Genomic DNA, 20295 nt, shown 5'->3' with positions numbered 1-20295 from the left:
ATCTTCTGTTGGTACTGAGTATCACCTCAAGTCCCCAACGTATTAGAAGATAACCTGATAACAAAGCTTTCAAAACAGTTTAGAAGTAAAACGGTTCAGGCATCTTCTGTTGGTACTGAGTATCACCTCAAGTCCCCAACGCATTAGAAGGTGACCTGATAGCAAAGCTGTCATAATAGTTTTAAAACCAAAACCAAGGTAATAAGTTGTATCTGGGGGTTTTCGGTCCTGGGAGGGGCTATACCTCACTCCGCAGTCCCTTTTATCACATCTGGTGTACCTCTAGTACCACACAGCTTCTGGTAGATCGAGCCAGGAACCACATCACACGGACATCTAGTCCACACACTCACTCATCAAGACACATGCACCCTGAGTCTAGTCAACGCGATTGCTGCTTTCGCATGTCCATGACCGTGGACACGGCTATTCGAATAGTTTTACACTCTGCAGAGGTTGTACAACTTTACCCACGCGATATGCTCAGCCTCCCACTGTTGCATGCAGGGGAGCGAATCATAGCGAGACCCTCCATAACACCTTTCCTGCCGGGCTTTTCCACGAGACATGCCCAAGTACCAGAGCTGCATGCTTCCGAAGGCCAGCATCCCTTTTTAAGCCTTGGCCGGTACTAGAAACCTCCAAGCATGCGGGACAGGATAGTACTTGCCTGCTCGTTGCTCTCAGCCTCCTGGTATGATGTCCGACCCAGTCCAGTGAAGGAAAGTCAAGTCCTGCCCATACAGGACGCATGGTTGTACGTAGTGGCTAGGCTAGACGGGCCGCAATGACTCGGTCCTTAAGCGGCCGGGGTGGGCATCTCCCAGCACGAGTATTCCCACAATACCACATGCCCCCAAGAGCATCCCTTCCCACAGAGGACTACTCTACCTGCCTCCGCCAAAACAGTTTTCACCCATTTTTACACATCACCTTCCATGTCCCACACGACATCAAGGATTTCACCACAATCACGAAATTCACAACCATCAAGGAATCATGGTATATGAGTTATCTTTGATAACAGTAAATCTTGTCTCCGAAGAGAAGTGTTTTAAAAGCAATATTTCAGAGGAGACGTATTTTAAAAGCGACATCTCCGAGGAGATGTATTCAATCCTAAGCATGCTATATATCAAGGCGTCGTCCATCGTTAATATATTTAACAACAGGTATTCCTAGAGTGATATGTATTCTGGATGATGACATGTATGTCATGGCAGTGTTGATAGGGTTAACTACTACAAATAGTTTGAAAGAAAATGCAATATATAGCACATGCGATAATAAGTCCGATTTTAGTTGATCATGTATATTATTCGAAAACATAGGTTCAATATGATCAAGGAAATAGGACTTGCCTTCTTGAAGAGTCAATTCACGATTGGTCTTGTCTCTTGAGTTTCCTGGGGTTCTTCTTCATCGTTGGACCTTGCCTTCAGTTCCTTCCTCGCGTTCTTGCTTAGAACCTTGACTTCGAGTCTACGCATATTAACGATAAAAAGCGCACAATGACTAAGTAATTGAACACCAGAACAAAACCAAGAAATGCCAAAACGGAAGAAAAACAACGGAGAAAACGACGGAAGCTAAACCTAGCAGAAGACGATCGGCAACTCTAATCAACACGAAGCTAGTACACAGAGAAAAACAGGATAATCTAGCGAAGCTAGGATAAGCTGATAACCTAGTTGTTTTATCAACTTAAGAGAAAACCTGAACAAATCACGATTAACTAGGTAAACTCTTATTAGATTAACTGTCGAAGGACGACAGCTAGAGGTTCTATAAGTAGGTGGGTGCACGTATATCGACATAACGTATGTGTAATACTTACGTTTATATGTATGTGAGCATGTATACATATATACGTAAGTATAACTCTAGACGATTATATATGCTTAAGTGTGGAGATTAAATATTCTAATCTATAGCACTAAAACATGGTCGTTTAGCAACTAACCTTAATTATCTAGTGTTGTTTAATTGCCACACTAATTAAGTTATACTCTAATGCTATCATAAAAGCATACAAGCAATTAATTAATTAGATTAATCTATCCTTTGAATCTAATTAATTAATTATTAAAAAGGTATTCAATTAATTAATTACTAATGATAAAATATTCTATCATATTCTATTAACATATATTTATTTATTTAACCACTACACAGGTTAACCTATTACCTTAATTGAACTAAGATTAATTGTAAGCCATCACATGAAATATCACATGAAATAACAATACATTGCAACATTGATTAAAAGATTAATCTAAAACCTACCCTTTAACTCATATGATGATTAACCTACACTTAAGCGAGATTAATATAAGCAACTTAAATACGATTATATCTCAAACACATTTATGAAATTATCTAAACTCGACTTTATTTGTTAAAGGAGAAAATCTAAATCTAGATCAAATGCCGCAATACAAATAATTACCAAATGAGAAAATTAAACAAACTCCAAAATTTACAAGATTTGGCATGGATGAAGATTATGATTTTAGAGGAATATCGACGAAAGAATCGCCAAAATCGGAGTTGAATTGGAGGAGATATGGCTATCGGAAGATTTACCGAAAAGATAAATCTGGAAATTAAGAAGGAGTACTATTTTATAGACTTGGTCTACGGGATTCGTGAACCGGAGGGAGAATGAGGGGTGGTTCACCGTGGACCGAGCTCAGGTGGACTCGGCTCATGGGCTGTGGACCGGGGCCGGCTTGCGTGGCTAGTCCACCATGGACCGGCTCGGGTGGACTGGCCTGTGGGCCCACACGGAAGGGGGGAAGGAGAAAGGATAAGGCTGGGTGGCCTTTTTGCCCGAGCGGCTAATAGAGAGAGGTGGAGGGAGGCGAGCGCGGAGGGCCGGAGGGAGCGGCGGCGCCGGCGAGAGAGGAGGAGGCGCCGGCGGAAGGGAGGTGGTCGGCCGGGCGGGGCGGCTGGCGAGCGGCCGGGGAGAGAGGAGAAGCCGGCCGGAGAGGAGACCGGGGCTTGAAGGCGGCGCAGTGCGGGATGGTGGCCGGCCGAGATAGGGAGCTCGGTGGCGAGACGGCAAGAGGGGCGACCGGGAGGCGCGGCCGAGGCGGCACGGCGCACCGGGAGGGAGACGGTGCACGCGGGCGCGGTGGCGACTGGGCGCGGCGCGCGGACGGCGGCCGAGCGGCGCGGCGACGCGGAGGGGCTGCGGCGCGCCTTCGGCGTCAAGCCACGGCGCGCGCGGGCCAAGGGTGCAAGGGCGGCGCAGCCGGTGGGCTGGGCGGCGCGACGACAGCACGGCACGGCGTGCGCGGCCGAGCAGCGCACGCAGAGGAGCGGTGGCGCGGCGACGCAGAGGGAGAGCGAACGAAAGGGAGGCGGCTCACCGTGACGAACGTCGATGGCGCGTGGGTGGCACGGCACGGCTGGAGGCTCAGCGGAGGAGAGCACGGCACGATACGGCGGCGACTGGAGCACGGTCGAGTGGCTGGCGCACGCACGATAGCGGTCGTGACGGTGCAGGGGTGCTGTGGCCCAGGGCGCAGAGGGCTGGAGCGGCTTGGCGTCGTGGCAGCTCTCGGGATGGCGTGCACATGCGGGAGACAGAGCGACGACGCGGTGCTGCTGCTGCTGAAGAGAGGAGCAGAGAGGGGAGCTGCCGCTGGGGTGTTGTGCTCGCGTGTATGTATGCATGTATGTGTGTTTGTATGGCGTGGAGGCTTGCAGATGAAGCTTGAGAGGAGAAGGGCAACTGGCTTTTGGCTTGCTCGGTGGAGATCAGGGAGAGATGGCCGGTGCGGAGCATGGGCTGCTGATTTGGTCGGTGCTCAGAGAGAGAGAAGATATTTGTGACAATTTCAATTAATGTATTTGAGTTTGTAATGATTCAATTTGAATAGGTTAAATTGAATCGAATTGGCATAATTCAAATGAGTTTGAATTAGAAACTGATAAGACTTTGTAATGAGGATTCGAATTGCATGTGGGTACGAAATCGATAATGATTGATGAATCTGGATTTGAGATTGATTCAAAAAGAGTAATCGAATTTGGATTTGAAATGGAGTTAGGCATAATTCAAATAAGGGTATTTGAATTAGGAGAAAGATTCATACTTGAAGCTTTGGGATTTGAGAAATGTTTGAATTTAGGAGAATTGAATTCAATAGATTTCGAAAGAATTGAATCAAGATTGGGATTCGAACTTTAGAGACATTCAAATTCGAGTTGACCAAAGCTACTTGGGGATAATTCAATGGAATAGTTGAATTATAGATTTTAGCTGGATTGGAAGCTCGATCTTTACGAATTGATTGGGATTAAGAAATTACCGAGAAGAACTAGAATAGATTCGTACTGAGAAGCATTCAACACTCGAATCGCCACACAAAGAACCATAAGAACCAATAAACCAAAATGCATATGATCAATTCAATGCAACGATTAATTTAGAAATTAACTTGGTGCTTTCTGGAATACTTAGCCCAAAATAATATATTTGAATATATTCATACGAGTATATATACATCAAATATATACTTCCTTGGTTTTATACTAGTTTAATAATTAGAAATTTTTTTAATTTGGAGCGAATTTTGCTATATTTTTATATTCTAAAATTCAGGGTGTTACATCTTATGCATATATACCCATAGTTAGATATTCGACAGCGTCACATATAGAATGGCACCCTGGTATCAACATTACAATGCACAATCGTTAATTGAATAGTTGATTAATCACCATACAATTTGAAGAGAAGTAATCCCATACTGGGCTACTACCTGAGAGAAACCAATCCATCCATCGAAGGGGCGATCTTTTATATGATCATCAGCTCCTTGATGTAGGCTAGGCACTTGTCGAAATTTCTACACCCGAGAAACCTTGTTTCCTAGTAGGAAAAAAGGTGAATATGCACAAGCAAAGATAATCTCATATCCACATAATGACACCAGCAGAGAAAAAAAAATTTAAGAAAACCAGAAGGTTTGATGAAGTGCGGAAGAGTGGATCTAGCAATGGACGAACGCGGAACTTGTCAAACTGGAACCACTCGTAGTAGGACGAGTTGAAGATGCCCTCGACCCTCAACTTGCCCTCAGAGGGGAAGGGCACGCGGTGAAGATGAGGCTGAGGTGCACTATGACATCGGTGGGCTACTTCCCCACCACTTGCTTCCGCATGATCCCAGCGTATATGGAACCCGTGTAGGCATAGGAACCGCGGCATCCTCCTCTCCTCTGCCTCACCGCCCAAGCTTCCCATTAGAAGGAAATCAGGAGCAAGTAGCACCAAGGATCAGACAAGGTGGTGGGTGTGCCTGTGCTCCGCATGTGCCGAGTCGCTGCTGGTGCGGTGTCGAGGTGGCTAGTGGATCTGCATTGGTCGATGGAGGGGCGGGGGTTGGGGGTGGCAACGGGGATAACTGAGAAGGGAATCGAGACCTGGGGCGAGAGGATTAGGGATTGACATTGTACTGCTAGATTGGGCCCACCTGTTAGTGAGAATAGATGGGTAAATGGGTGCCACGGGTATGGGTATGCCTTACCCATAATCGTGCATGTATACCCATCGGGTAGTGTTTTCGCCCATGAACATACCCACAGGTATCAAATTCGAACCATATCTGATCCTGTTATGGTATTTACCCATGGGTAAACGGATAATCAGGTTAAACTGCCATCCCTATTCTTCTTCGTCTCTCTCATCTCTCTGACAGGCATGTGGTGCAGTCTGACGGGTGGTGCAGGCAGATGGTGCCCCTCGCCGAAGCTAGCCTTAGTACACAACATCGATGGGGAGGCCAAATCTGATGCGGAAGATGCGTTTTTTATTTTTCAAATTCATGTTATTGTTCTTATGTGGACAGTGGAACGTGTTTTCCTGTGAATTTTATTTGTACTGGGTGGTTTTTTTGTGATTCTAGTTTTCAGGAGCAAATATGTGCACCGATCAAATATATGTCAGAAATTTTCAAGGGTACATAAATTTGTGGTGTTCATGAGCATTTTAGTTTCCCTGATATTCCAATCTCATGTGCACAATATCAAAATTGTTCTCATCTTTGCGACTACAATCTAATTGTTCATGTGTTCAACTGTGACATGTAATTAGTATACATTCAAATGTCTAAGTTTGGATCAGGAGAATTTAATTCCTTGAATGTTGATTGACATTTGTGATTATTGTACATGTCAACGATTAGTGAACCATTGATCTAACAAATTTGTTGAAGAATTAGAGAATGCTTTGAGTAGACGAATCACAAGGGAAACATAAAGGAGTTTTTAGATAGCTTCGAGCCTCTCTGAGATTAATAACCATACATCTTGTTTATCTTGTATTATTGGACCCTGTTACGAGGGGGTGTGGCTAGCCTCGATGGGTTTAAACCTGTCGGTGACTTCCTTCTTGGCTTCTGTAGGCTTGTCTCATTTGTATTGTTCTAGTTCCATTTATTTTGGCTTGTCCTCCACAGGACCCCTCAGCTTCATATATATATATAGGGGTGTCGTATGTCCTTTGGACTCTTCCTTCCTATTAAAGATATGTTCCGAGAATTACAGGACACCCTGGGGTACTTCGATATGGTCACTATCAATTATTCATCATCAAGCCCTCCATCAGTATGTGAAATGAAGCTTCAACGGTTCAAATACATAGCTAGCAAATATGAGTTTTTTGTCTGACCATGTCATCGAGTAGACTCACATTTCTGGTTAAGTGAAGCATCTAACCGGGTATCATGGGTTCTTAGATCACCTACTCCGGATTCCAGATGCGTCCAAGTTCTCAAGAGAGTACTGGATTCCTTGTCCCATCCGGGTAGGTTTCCTAATTGGCTCAAAAAATCATTCCGTCCTTGCTAAGTACAAGGGAGATGGGACTCGTCGCTGGCTAGGCTCGAAAGTTGAACCGTAGTAGCAGAAAATTTGCGTGGTGGTGAAAAAAGATTCGTCTTTGTCAGGAATAGAAAGGGATCATCGGTCCATCCTTTCGACTGTCCCAATGCACTAGAAAAAACCAGCAGGTAAACGAGTGCACCAAAATCCACCTATTTGTCTGTGTCGGTCAGCTGAAAACACATAGCCCTGATGAGTGAGCGTCGCTTTGGTGCCTGTGACTCAAAATGCACCCATGCTGGGAATTAATTTTTGGGAGGTGAAACGCCGGGAATTAATTCTTGGGAGGTGAAGCATCTTGCCTCCTGACCCATTGGTCTATATAAACCTTCAAATGCCGGAGCTCAGCTGCACCAAACTTGAGTTCAATCATGGATCCTCCTCCTTCTCCTGAGTACATGCCTTCTTCTCCCGACTACTCACCTTCTTCCCCTGAGTATGCACCCCTCACCCCACCATCGTCTCCCCCCAAATCTAATTTGGTGGTGGAGGTTATTGACATCTCCTTCGATGAGAAGGGTGAGGATAGAGTAGCAGCGACTCGCGGCATCCCTATTAAAGATGGTAATCTCCTAACATGTCAAGTCCAAGATGAGGTGGACTGGGACCTTTTGGAGGAAAAAATAGAGGAGGAAGAAGCACAGCTGAGGCAGAGAAGGAGGCATCCGGCGGTGTCTCCATTAAAGACGGAAAGGCGTCTGCCACTTCATCCTCTCATCCTCATGTTATTCCAGCGTGGACAGTCGGAGGGAGTAGTGGGGCGGCACTGACGATGAGGATGGAGAGGCAATGCCTCACCCAAACCGTGGTCGTAGAGCAGCAAACTCGGCTATGGCGGTGGGGAGTCAATGCTTGTCCTAATTCATCATCGTCGGAGACACTGTCGAGTTTAGCAAGGAGCTAGGATTCCACTGACCTTAACCTCTTATTGGGCAAGAGAGTTAGGGCAGTCTCTGCTTCCTCTTCGCCGGGTAGCTCTTTTAGAACTTTTTGTAATCATCTCTCCATAAGCTTATCTGTAAAAGAGCTCAAAAAATCTTGTTAAATGGAATATTCCTATTTCTACTAGAATAAATGTGTATGATTGTAATCCTTCTATTGAATACAAGGAAGTTTTAACAAGCATCCATCATATCTTTCAGATGGTTTTGAGGTTTGCGGAAATTCTTGTCCGGATGTTTGTTGCGATGACCTTAGGCTTGACTCCAAGCAGAAAACATCTTAGTTTTCAAGCACTTAGGGACTCAATAAGGTTTTCCGCAGTCTCTAAAAGAAAATTTCTTCCCTTCTCATTAAGAAAGAAATATGCACAAGTTTTGTACTCCAAGTATACATGAAGCCCTCGACTGGCTATCAGGGAAGGATTGCCTGTTGAGCAGTCCAAAAAACTGAGTGCGTGCATGGGTATGAGTTCTCGACTTGCATCTTATCTCAATTTTTTGAAAGTATTCGTTTGAGGTAGGTTAAAAAGATGCATATTAATAATATAATAATGAATATTATAAAATATATGCTAAGTACATACACATAGAACTTACGAAGGTGGTCGATATTCCAAGAATTTTTAAGGACTTGACCATCATCCATAGCTAACATATACGACCCTAGTCGATTGGATTCGACCACTCTATAGGGACCTTCCCACTTCGGATACAGCTTGTTGCTATTTTTCTAGCTTTGTACGTATAGATCTTTTGTGGATGTTCTGGTCGTGGTAGCATCGGAGAGCTTGCTGGTACCGCACTTATCTTATCAACACTTCTGTCTTTTTCCCTTGAGAACATTGAGGTCATCCTGTCTTCTCGGCATTTCTTCCTTATCGGCATATAGTTCAACTCGGGGAGATTTAATAATTAGTTCATAGGGTAACATGGCTTCGGCCCCATAGACTAGGAAGAAAGATATTTCACCCGTCGTCCTGTTGGACATCGTTCAAAGTGCCCACAATACATTAGGCATCTCAGAAGCCCAAGTTTTAGTGTAGGTGGATAAGCGGTTGAAGACGTGGATTTTGATTCCCTGAAGTACTAAGCTGTTTGCCCTCTCCACCTATCCGTTGTTTTGTGGGTGTGCTAGAATGCAAAGCAGACTGTAGTGTCTAGTTCCTCACAGTAATCGATTAACATTGTGATGGAGAACTGAGTACCGTTGTCGGTGATGATCCTACTCGGGATGCCAAATCTTGTCATGACGCTTTTCATGGTGAACTTCTTGGCAGCTACCGACATAAGTTGTATGACTGACTCACCTTCAATCCACTCGGTGAAGGTGTCAATTGTGATGAATAGGAACTTGAAGCCCTTGGAACTATCGAGAAAGGCCCCAGAATATCCAGCCCCCAAATCACGAATGGCCATGACAAATGGATCATCTGTAAGGCTTGAGCATGTCAATGTACTCTTCTGGTGTAAAATTGACAGCTTTTGTAGTTTTTTACCAGCTCACTCGCATCATGGAGAACCATGGGCTAATAGAAACCTTGTCTGAATGCCTTTATGACCAAGGTTCAGAAGGAAATGTTAGCTTCACACACCCCTCTATGAATTTTTTTAGTAGTTCTCTACCCTGCTTCTAAGAGAAGCATTTCATGAGTAGAGAAGCATTTCATGGGTACTCCGTGAGCACCTTTTCGATAAAGAATGCCATTCACCAAGGTATACATATTGGATCGATGGGAAATTTGCTCGGTCAATGCATCATCCTTAGTCACAACTCGATCTTGAACGTGAAGATGATATGCCCTAGAGGCAATCATAGAGATCATTGTATCAAGTCTATGTTTAAGTACTTTTAAATAATGCATTATTCTAAAGATGACTATCATTTACATTGATTAGCAAGTATGTGACTTGTTCATGAAACTATTTTGTTTGTATCATGATGTTATTCTAAATTGATCCCTGGTCACGTATCATTGTGATGATTCATAAGACCAGCACATGTATTGATTGATGATCTTGTTTTACGGATCATAGATGTAGAGATACCGGGTCAATAATATGGATATTTATGTTGAAGAACATAATGTTGGATAGACCCACATTGAGATATTGTCGGGATTGTTATTTATGATGTGTCATCAGTTAATATCTCAAATGGTGTACCTGTAGGATCCTTAAACCTGATATCGTCATTGATTCTCAGAATGTGTAGTAATATACTTTGGGGTTACCAAACGCTATTCCATAGCTGGGTAGTCATAAAGGTAGTTTTTCAAATTTGTCATGAAACATATCGTGGGGTATGAGCGATCAAGATGAAATTTGTCCCTACTTGATAATGGGAGAGATATCTCTAGGCCCATCGAGGTAGTCAGATTTTGAAAGTGCATGACCATGCCAATATGATTAAAGAGTTAATCATAATAAATTCATTACTTGATCAAGTGAATGGTCGGGTCATCACAAAGGTGGCACGTATCTCACCTAGAGCTTGACTGGTATCATGAGGCGAAGGGATCGGTATATGTATATATTAAGGTTCAGCCGATATGATCTTTGTGTATACTCGGGAGTCAACATGTCTTGCTAGGGACCGTTATTGATTTTGGTTTGGAAAGGGTTTCCGAGTCGCAGCCGTTGTATGAACCTAACGGGCTCACACTTAATGGGTTGGAACAAAACATACAAATTAGATTCGTATATGGGTTTGATTGGATCGTGATCCATGAGGTGTTAGAGTCTTAAATGGCTTCCAACATGGGAGCCTATTAGCGAGCTCTATATAAGGAGAGGCGTGGGGTGGAGCATGGAGAGGTGAGCCACTCTAAAACTCTAGCTGCAACCGTCCACACGATCTCCTAAAACCCTAGCCACGTGCGCGGTGCTAGCACATCGATGCTCGACGATCCTGCCCAGTACGTGTGGATACCGTAGAGGCGCTGCTGCTATTACGGTACTGATCTCCTTAGCATGAAGATTGTGATGCTTCTATCCGACTGGTCGAGGACCTACTCGGCTGGTCAACAGACCTGCTCGAGAATTTGATCGAGGAACTAATCGAGAAGTACGACCACCTGCTCGGAGTTGATCAAGGACGTGACAAACCTGCTAGAGAAATTGGTCGAGAAGCACGACCACATGCTCGGAGTTGGTCGAGGAGCGTGACCACCTACGTTGGGCTGGTCACGAATCTGATCGAGAAGCTGCTCGAAGAGTTTGACACGCATGACGTTGGATCAATCTACTCTAACTCTTCTTCCACTGCACTACGCGTCAAGTGGTAATGATCTATGATCTCCTACTTGCATGATTTTCTAGATAAATGCGGTAGAAAATTGTTATTTTTAGGATAGTGCAGCCAACCTGTTCCCCAACAGTGGTATTAGAGCCTACATGTATAGTTTTTTTATCTGAATCGGTCACATATAAATGATATGTGGTAAAAGGTTGAATCTTGATCAGTTGTTGCACGGGTTTTTTAATTGGGGTCGGATGAGGTGTGAGTCGATGGAACCATGACCAAAAGATTAGCTCGATCTTCCACCTGACCACATGTGCGACTTGCCCTTACCAGCTGGAATCACCATCGGGGCTAACAGCGCAAGCTGCTGCATGGTCGGATGAGTAGCAAATCAAGATTGTGTGTGTTGTCTTCATTTCTAGAAAACCTCACGCGATGATCAATATGATTGATCTAGTGGAAATTGGCTTGATATGATCAAACTGATGAGATTTTTATAGCGATTTCATAGATGTGATCTATATATTTTCGAGCCTAGGGCTTTTAAGGATAACATATTTACATCACGCCGCTATAATTCGATTCTGTGCTTAACTTGTTTTTATAGAGAATTATGTGAATAGTATAGCCTTTGTGTGTGTATGATGCATGCTTGTAATTTTCATGGCTTGCATGTTATGGTTAATTGCCGCCAAGACTGTCATGTTATTGTATAACGGCCTATATGTCAACTTGTGATACTTCATATTCTCATGTAAATGGGTCATATTATATCACAGTTAATATGATTGCCTATGATGTTTATCTATGTTTTTGTCGTGCTATTTTATTCATGTTTTCTATAAGATGGATATGTTTGCATGTTAGAATAGTCTCCCTCAAAGTAAGAGTAATTGATGTCCTTCCAATAGCTGCACCTACATCGGTTTTTATCATTGTTTGGTAGGTCTTCCAAAGTATGGTGCCATTATTTATCTTAACTAGTTAGGGTGGATGTCAGACATCTACGCACATAGTGTTGGTTTACTTAACAAAGCTATCAAAATGGTTTTGAGCTTTAGGGCATGGTGTTGGGCACCGGCGCATTGGATCTCACCTAACAAACAAGAGTCATATATGATATTATTAGCAAAATATTGCTTGCCTATGTCACTAAGTTTTTAGCAGTGATGCCAAAACTCACTAAAACTTAGTTGAACATGGATCTTGACCTATTATATGTCGTTAGAGGACATGGTTTCATATAATGGGAGTATCTTTTGTTAACTGTTTAATGAAAGATTTACATAAACATAGTGTTAAACTTTACATATTTATTTTCTGTTGTAGATCATGGTACCGACTGTTAACATCAATTCCAGTTTTAATTTGCGTTCGATTCTTGAAAAAAAAAACTTTTGGGAACAAACTTTATTGATTGGTATAGAAATATGAGAATTGTTCTCAAACAAGAGAAAAATGAGTATGTTCTAGAGGTTCCCTATCCTGATGAACCAGCTGATAATGCATCTACCGCTCATTGGAGGGTTTAGGAGAAGAACACCAATGATTCACTTGATTGACGAGCACTGCGATACTGATCCTGTGTGGTTTCCAAAAATGTTTAAGGATTGGTAGTGGCCAGATTTCTTGTCAATTTATGGATAGAGATGCGGTGATCGATCAAGTCTATGCTACGGATAGTTGTCTCATGCTTGCCACCATGTGCTCTGAGCTTTAGAAGTAGTATAAGAACACGGATGCCCATGATATGATTGTAGGACTCCGAGGCATGCTTGAGAACCAAGCTGGGGCCAAGAGGTTCAACACCTCCAAGTCCTTGTTTGCGTGCAGGTTAACAGAAGGCAATCCAGTTAGTCCTCATATGATTAAGATAATTGATTACATTGAGAGTCTAGAAAAACTTGGTTTTTCCCTTAGCCCTAAGTTGCCTATGGATGTGATTCTCCAGACGCTCCCTGCGAGCTTCGAGCCATTCATCTTGAATTTTCATACTATGTATATATATATACACATAGTAATACTATTCTACACCTAGGACTCAACCCACCCAACCAGAGCCCCTCCAACCCACCCGCACCACACCCCCCACCGACCCAACACAGCCAGCCAACCCCCGCGCACACCATGTGTCCCCTTCCCCACCCCATGTGCCCATGCCCCGCATCCGCGCACCTCCGCCGCCCCCACCCCCAACCGCCTTGGACCGGACCGTCACGACCTCCCCAGGCCACCGCGCCGCACCTGGTTGCAGTGCCCTGGCTCCCGGTCGTTGCGCCCCTCCTCATGCTGTCGCGCCGCCCCCAATCGCAGCACCATTAACCCCAGTGGCCACGCCCCAACCCCAGCCCTCGCATTGCCCCCAGCCGCAGCACCCTCGGCCCCAGTCATTGCGCTCTCAGCCCTCATCCACCCAAATTAGCTACTGAAAAACTATTGAAGCTACTGAATGATTTGGAACTACTGACAAAAACTACTTATACTATTGAACAAACTACTTATACTACTGGCACAGCCGACAACTACTAACACAAATTGCTGAACAATTTTAACAACTATTTACACTACTGACAAAAACTACTAATACTACTGAAAAAATACTGATAACTACTGACACACTACTGAATAATTACTATGAATTGGAACTACTGACACTACCGAATAGCGACGACTACTAACACTACTGAATAGTTTTCAATGACTTGAAACTATTGTCATACTAAAAAACTACAAAACACTACAGAGCGGGTACTATTGAACAAATCTACCGACATACTGAAGTATCCAAATCATAGAAATTACTGAAGATTTACTAAACGACAACTACTACTGAAAAGCTAATGAACACTACTGAGTGGGACTATTGAACAAAACTACTAACATACCGAAGCATCTAAATAATAGAAATTGCTAAAAAGATTTACTGAATGACAGCTGCTTGAAAACTACTAAACACTAATGAGCACCACGACATAAGACGAACGACACGTGCTAGGCACGTGGGCGCGCGTGACTGGGCGACCACGCGGCGCTGCGAGCACGTGCTGGTGTAGGCAGGCGTGTGCTCCTATCATCCAGCAAAGTTGTGGCTAGTGCAGAGATGCAGTATCCCGTCTTGTAGCATTAAATGCTACGAGATAGCCTTGCAGGCAAGCGTGGAGTCGTTCGGTGAATGAGACAGGGCCTGCAAGACGGTTAGGCAAATGGGATGGTCTCACAGGAGAGCGTGCGGCATGCAGTGACGAGATAGCCTCCCAGGTGAGTCACGGTGACGGGACAAGGAGTACCGGTTGATCAAAGTAGGGTGAACTTGCCTACCCTTTGTCATCATAGGCTAGGAGTAGTTGGCGTCATCAGTGTAAGGCTAGTCTCATGGGGTCAGGCTTGTAATATGGGGAACTTATTCTGTAACAAGTTCATCTAAGCCATAAGAAAATACATCTAACATAGGGCTATTATCCTACGAGAGGCCTGAACTGGATAATTCCTTGTGTTCTGGAGTTTCCTTCAACACACACATCCAACAAAAACTTTGATCACACGTCTGTCGTGCAGTACACCCTGAAAACATTATCAGGAATTAACCCTTGACAACTATTCTACATCCTAGGTGTAAAATAACACTTATACATATATATATATATATATATATAGGGGTGTTGTATATCCTCTTTAAGTTGTACTCTTTTTTCTATTCTTGGAGATAGATCTTCTTAGTTATGGGACACCTTGGGTACCTATGGGTACTTTACTTTCTTTCAGAGATCCCCTGTCTAGAGAAAAAGATATACTCCAAGAATTACAGGACACCTGGAGTACCTGGATATAGTAACTATCTATTATTTATCGTCAATACAAAATAACGTTTGTGACTTATTTTTAATTCTCCTGATATTTTTGTAATGGGTACTATACATGAGAACCGAGAGCAACCAGTTGGAGATTTTTCACTAAAGCTTGTGTGCCATTGTGCATGTTGACAAGTTGTCTTTGAAATCTTATGATATTATGAGATACAAATTGAAAAAAATTCAAGTATTCTTTTTTAAAAAACATTGAATGTACAACTTCTATAACTTAGGTGTTCTGTATGAACGAATCGAGTAACTAGCAGTCAGATCTTCATTAACATGATGCACTAATTACTATGTGATGTTTTATTATTGTGATACTGAAACCTTTGGTGATGCAAAAATGTGTGTTCATACGTAGAAATCCAAGAGGAAGAGGATCCCTCTTCAGTGTCTCTTTTAAACATAAGATTCTCAAAATATAAGGATAGAAAAAAAAAATACAGGATTGAAGTTGGCAGACACTTACAATCTCAAAGAAATTCAGAATACAATGAAGTTTGCAATGAAGTGTTTGGATGGAATAAAGAAAAAATATAGGAACCGCAAGCGGGAGATAGACTCAAGGAAATTTTCTATAAGGTTAGACCTAATACTAGAAATCCTCTAAAATTCCTTTAGAACAAATAGTTTAAATTTCCTCTAATTTTCCTTCATTATATAGAGGCCTCAGATTATTCACCACCCATGTTCCTTTTCTCTCCCTCTCCACTTCCTCTCTTTCTAGCACTAACTCTCTCTACTGACATGTACCGTGAGATTCCTCACCAAATAGGTTTATTGTAATGCCCTACCTCCGTCTCCCCATCGTCTTGCCCTCTCATCTAATGAACCTGAGCATAGGTGAGATCACCATCCACAACATTTCAATCCTTCGGCTCCCAACCGAAGTGGAGTGGAACCCAGGACTACCATCTAATTATCAAGAGAATCACTAGCTTTGCACCTTACATTCAATTCGAGAATCAGAAGTCTCCCCAAACATGTGGTTTTTGACTTGCTTTTTACCGAAGCAATAGACACCTCAGTAGCCAGAGGAAAAGCTATAACAAATCATGTTTTTTTTTAGAGGCGAGGATTTCCTTCCTATATGAAGGAAGTACATCCCTGCATTACATTTGGACCTAACAAACAACTAAAAATTACAAAACAAGCTATGGAGGACCTTTCTGCAATCTTCACCATCTTCCTCGCCTTCCACCGTCGCCAACCCAAAATCAGTGATGCATGAGGAAGAGAAGCCTTCCATTCCCCTCAATGGAATCCACGTGAAAACATTTTGAAGCCACATCAACCAATGACCAAGCTCTGCCCGGCCGCATCTGGAGCACTGAATGGGAATCGGCAGCCTTGACGTGGAACAACTCCACCAGGAAGACCTCAAACTGGCATCACTGATTGCTAGCTCGCTAGAGCCAAAGACCCAGTACCATTCTTTGGCACCGTCAACCAAGATTCGATGGCCCGGCTACACAACAGGAGCTGAGAAATCCCCCTCTCCAAACGCACCTTCAACCCGGCAACTGCTACCACATACCTCCCAAGCTCGTCACAGGGAAGATCGGCGAACCAATGACCTCATCGGAGACCGGCTTGGAGAACAGAAGCCGGCGTAATACCATTAACACCTTCAAACGCACCCAAAAAGGACTTTATTGAACTAACTACTACTAAACTACTAGATCTACAGGAGGAGGGCCTCCCCGCTCCCTCTCGTCGCCGGCAGGGATGTCGGAGGTGAAGAGGGAGAGGCTAAGGTGGCAGTGATGGGGAACTCTAGGAGCGGCGACAAGAGAACCCAAGCGGACGCAAAAAGGGATTGGATGGGTCCAGTTATCTTTTAGACAGAACCAGACTCACTGGTGAACGGTATAACAAATCAATTTCTTTAGAAAGATCTACATTTCGAGAATCTAATGCATTGATAATAGGTCCTAGGACTTTAAATATTTCAATGTATACTGATACATGGGCTAATTTCGTCCATTCCCTATCGTCTTATAAAAGAAAAAGAAACACCATTATATACTTTGACCATGCACCCTTTTTATACTAGGTGAATACCCGTGCGTTGCAATAGGATAAAAAATCTGCATGAGATAATATCGTTGACTTGATGAAACATGTGCAAAATAATGACGTGAGATCACAACCATCTTTTCCTTGACTCGGGAGTTGTTTCTACTCCTCCAATATTTTGTAGAAGACCTTCAATATAGAAAAAGGTTTGCTTTTAGCATTATGTTCGTTTGCTCAAATTGATTAAATGGTTAAGTTCTAGCAAAAAAATTAAATGGTTAATTGTTTATTGTTATAGCTGAATGCCCGTACTTTGCAACGGAATAATAATCCTGCATTCAAGGTGATTCACGTGAGTGGGGGCTATAACGAAAATCAATTCATGCGAAACGATATCCATTATTCAAATTTATATTGACAGCATCGCACATGTTCTATGTCTTCATATCAGCCACAACATCTAAACCATGAATATTTCCTGCTTTCAAAATATTTAAGCAGTAGAGATAAGACATAGTTTTCATTAAAAAAAACAATCCATACAGATTCATTAGTCATTACAAACACAAGTGTAGTCTACATAAACAAAACATAAATCTCAAGGTTTGACACAACGAGGTAACCCCATGCCAAACAACCAAGTTCTGAGCTAAAAGCAATAAAAGACTCAAGATTATAGACCATCACAACTAACTAAACTGAAAAACAAAAGCACATGTCACTATCTCATGAGATATTTTATCAGAAGTAGATCATCCATCATATTTTAATGATTGACCTGTCAATCTTCTATGCAAGGGTACCCATTGTTTCGCCAGGTTGTTAAAATCTATCGCAACTTCGTGCAGTTGTTGAGATCCCATTGCAACTTCTCACCCTCCTCATTTTTCTTCAGAGCAGGCGAAAATTTCAACCAAGAACACATCATAAGAACCACTCAATTGGATCAGCAGGCATATTATGCATGAGACAAGCATTATTTCTGGTTTTTCCAAATAGTCCAGCCCAAATGCCTAGTTATGCTATAAAGATATGCTGCTCCATGTTCTTGCTGTTCAATTTTTCATTGGCCTGGGAAGCAAATGTTCAGTTGGATTCTCATGGGACAGGTTAACTGAAGCAATGTTAGGCTTCAAAGCTTCTCCCCGGTGCTAGGCCCAACCGGCTCAACCTTCAGGCGCTTTTAAGGTTGTAGAACCTACAACATGTCATCACATGAGACTACACTACATGGAAAATAAATTTGTTTATGTATCTGCAACAGAACGGGAATTAAAATATGTATGGTTTGAAAATAAACTTGTCCTAACGAGACAATATAACAAACTTAAATGCTTGTTTCGTTTGAACACAACTAAACTTGTTCTATGGACAACAGCATATATTTTAAAATTAAAAATAAAATAATCAAAATTGAACAAATAAAAGAGGAGGAGTTCCCGGGGGATGGCGATGCGAGGAGTGCAGGGGGGCGAAGTCGGGAGGGGGCGCTCGCGTGGAGGAGTGCCCGGGGACGGTGTCGGGAGGCGGCGTGAGAAGGAGTTCCCAGGGGATGGCACCGCGAGGAGTGCAGGGGGTGGCTTTTGGAGAGGGCGCTCGGGTGGAGGAGTGCCGGGGGTGGCACGGAGGATGTCTAGGATGAGGCAAAGGGCATCGTGGAGGAGGAAGTTGATTGGATGGATGATGCGTGCGGGGCGGACGAAGAGCTAAGCGGAGGCAGAAAAACGCTGACGATACATGTATTACTTATTTTTTAAGTAGGAGAGATTATAGGATTCTGCCAACCTAATCAAATAGCAAATTGCATAATCTTTGTAAATTCCTATCTCATACTCAAATCCCGGTATTTTACGAACATACAATTTTTTCTAACAATTGTATTCATATTTCTCAGAGACAGCAAACAAATAAAAAGGAAGCAACACATTCCAAGCTTTGACAGAATGTGATGTCTCACTGACCATTATCATTTGCCCCCAAGACAAATAAAGACATACTCCATCAGAGGAATGAGAGTGATGGTGTAAATGAACAAGGAAAGAGCTCCAATAACACCCTCGTCATCATCTACTCCATGAGGGAAGGCATTGTAGAAAACATACAACGGGGATGTACCTAAGTCACCAAAGACTACAACAAGCTCTGAAATGCGAGCCGTAGTAACAAAATTGATGAAAACTTCTGCATGAACAAAATAAACAGATTTCAGTTTGACTTGAGCTTAATTAGAACACGATATATACACATTGTCAAAAAGACATAGGGAAACCAACAGTGACAGAAATTCTATCATACGATCTCCAATCTTTTTTAAATCGAAATGGTTCCCCAAACCATCAACACATACTGAATCATCCATACAAAAAAATTACTCATTTTTCTTCCAAATGCAAGCAGAGACTAAGCTAGAAACCATGATAGGTGTCCAGGAAAGCATTTTTTTTTACAAAAGAAGGGTCAAATTTAACATGCAAGGTTCAATCTCTGACCTTTTCTCTGTACATGTTTTTGAGCCTGCTAGCCTCCTCATCCATGGGCTGATCAAGGTTCTGATCCAACTCCCATATGCTCCCATGATTCGTCATCTCGCTATCCGATATCGAAGCCATTAGTCTCCTTCAACCTCCCGGTCACAATCCAACCTCAAGACCTCCCCCTCCTTGGGTCCTTGACGGCGCGATCGAAGAAGTCGACGACGAGGCGGTCGAGTAGCGGGCACGAGGCGGCGATTTCTGTGCCGGCGGTGACTTGGGTTTCGGTGCCCCCTTTTTTCTGTGCAAGTCATCAGCGGTGGTGGAGGACCGGGACGGCGGCGCGGTGGTGACGGCGCATCGAGAGGGCAGCGAAGTGGTGGAGGGAGGAGGTGGCCGCTGCTGCTCGAGGTAGGACCCAAGGAGGCGGCGACCAGTGCTGCTGTGGATGGAGGTGGGCGACGACTTTTTCTGGGTGGGTTGCAGCAGATCCGGACTGCTGCAGCAGGATGGGGGAGGGTTGTGCTGGCTGCAGGTTGCGGAAGCGGGGGGGTCGTGGGGCAGGAAGCAGGACCAAACGGTGGTAGAGTCGGTGGCGGCGCGAAAAACCCGGGAGAGGGGGGGAGCCCAGACCGCGACGGCGCGGGGGGAGGAGGTGGCGAGGAAGGCGCGGGGGAGCGGTTGGGACGCTACGGGCGCGGGCGTGGGCGCTGGCTCGGTCCCACATGTCGGTGCACGCGGACGGACGATGGAGGAGGCGACGACGGAGCGAAGGAATATTCTGGGCGGACGGAACACGTCTTGCGTGTTTTTTAATTTTTTTATACTAGAGATTGTAATAGGGTATCGCATAAGTTAGCAACACTCGAGTGTGTGTTC

The 20295-nt window shown here is 43.7% G+C and overlaps 1 long non-coding RNA gene across 1 annotated transcript; it reads right to left on the bottom strand.

Moving 5' to 3' along the window:
* Window positions 1–17687: 17687 nt before the first annotated feature.
* LOC133903712 (uncharacterized) lies at window positions 17688–20027 on the bottom strand. The gene is made up of 3 exons (XR_009907330.1): window positions 19435–20027; window positions 18907–19126; window positions 17688–18143 (listed from the first exon to the last, which is right to left on the bottom strand). It is a non-coding gene; the product is annotated as an uncharacterized LOC133903712 (long non-coding RNA).
* Between the last annotated feature and the right edge of the window lie 268 nt (window positions 20028–20295).

Source organism: Phragmites australis, chromosome 21 (genome assembly GCF_958298935.1).
Source record: "Phragmites australis chromosome 21, lpPhrAust1.1, whole genome shotgun sequence".
Taxonomy (NCBI): domain Eukaryota; kingdom Viridiplantae; phylum Streptophyta; class Magnoliopsida; order Poales; family Poaceae; genus Phragmites; species Phragmites australis.
Note: the sequence above shows the minus strand (reverse complement) of the source record. Positions and strands in the feature narration are given on the sequence as shown.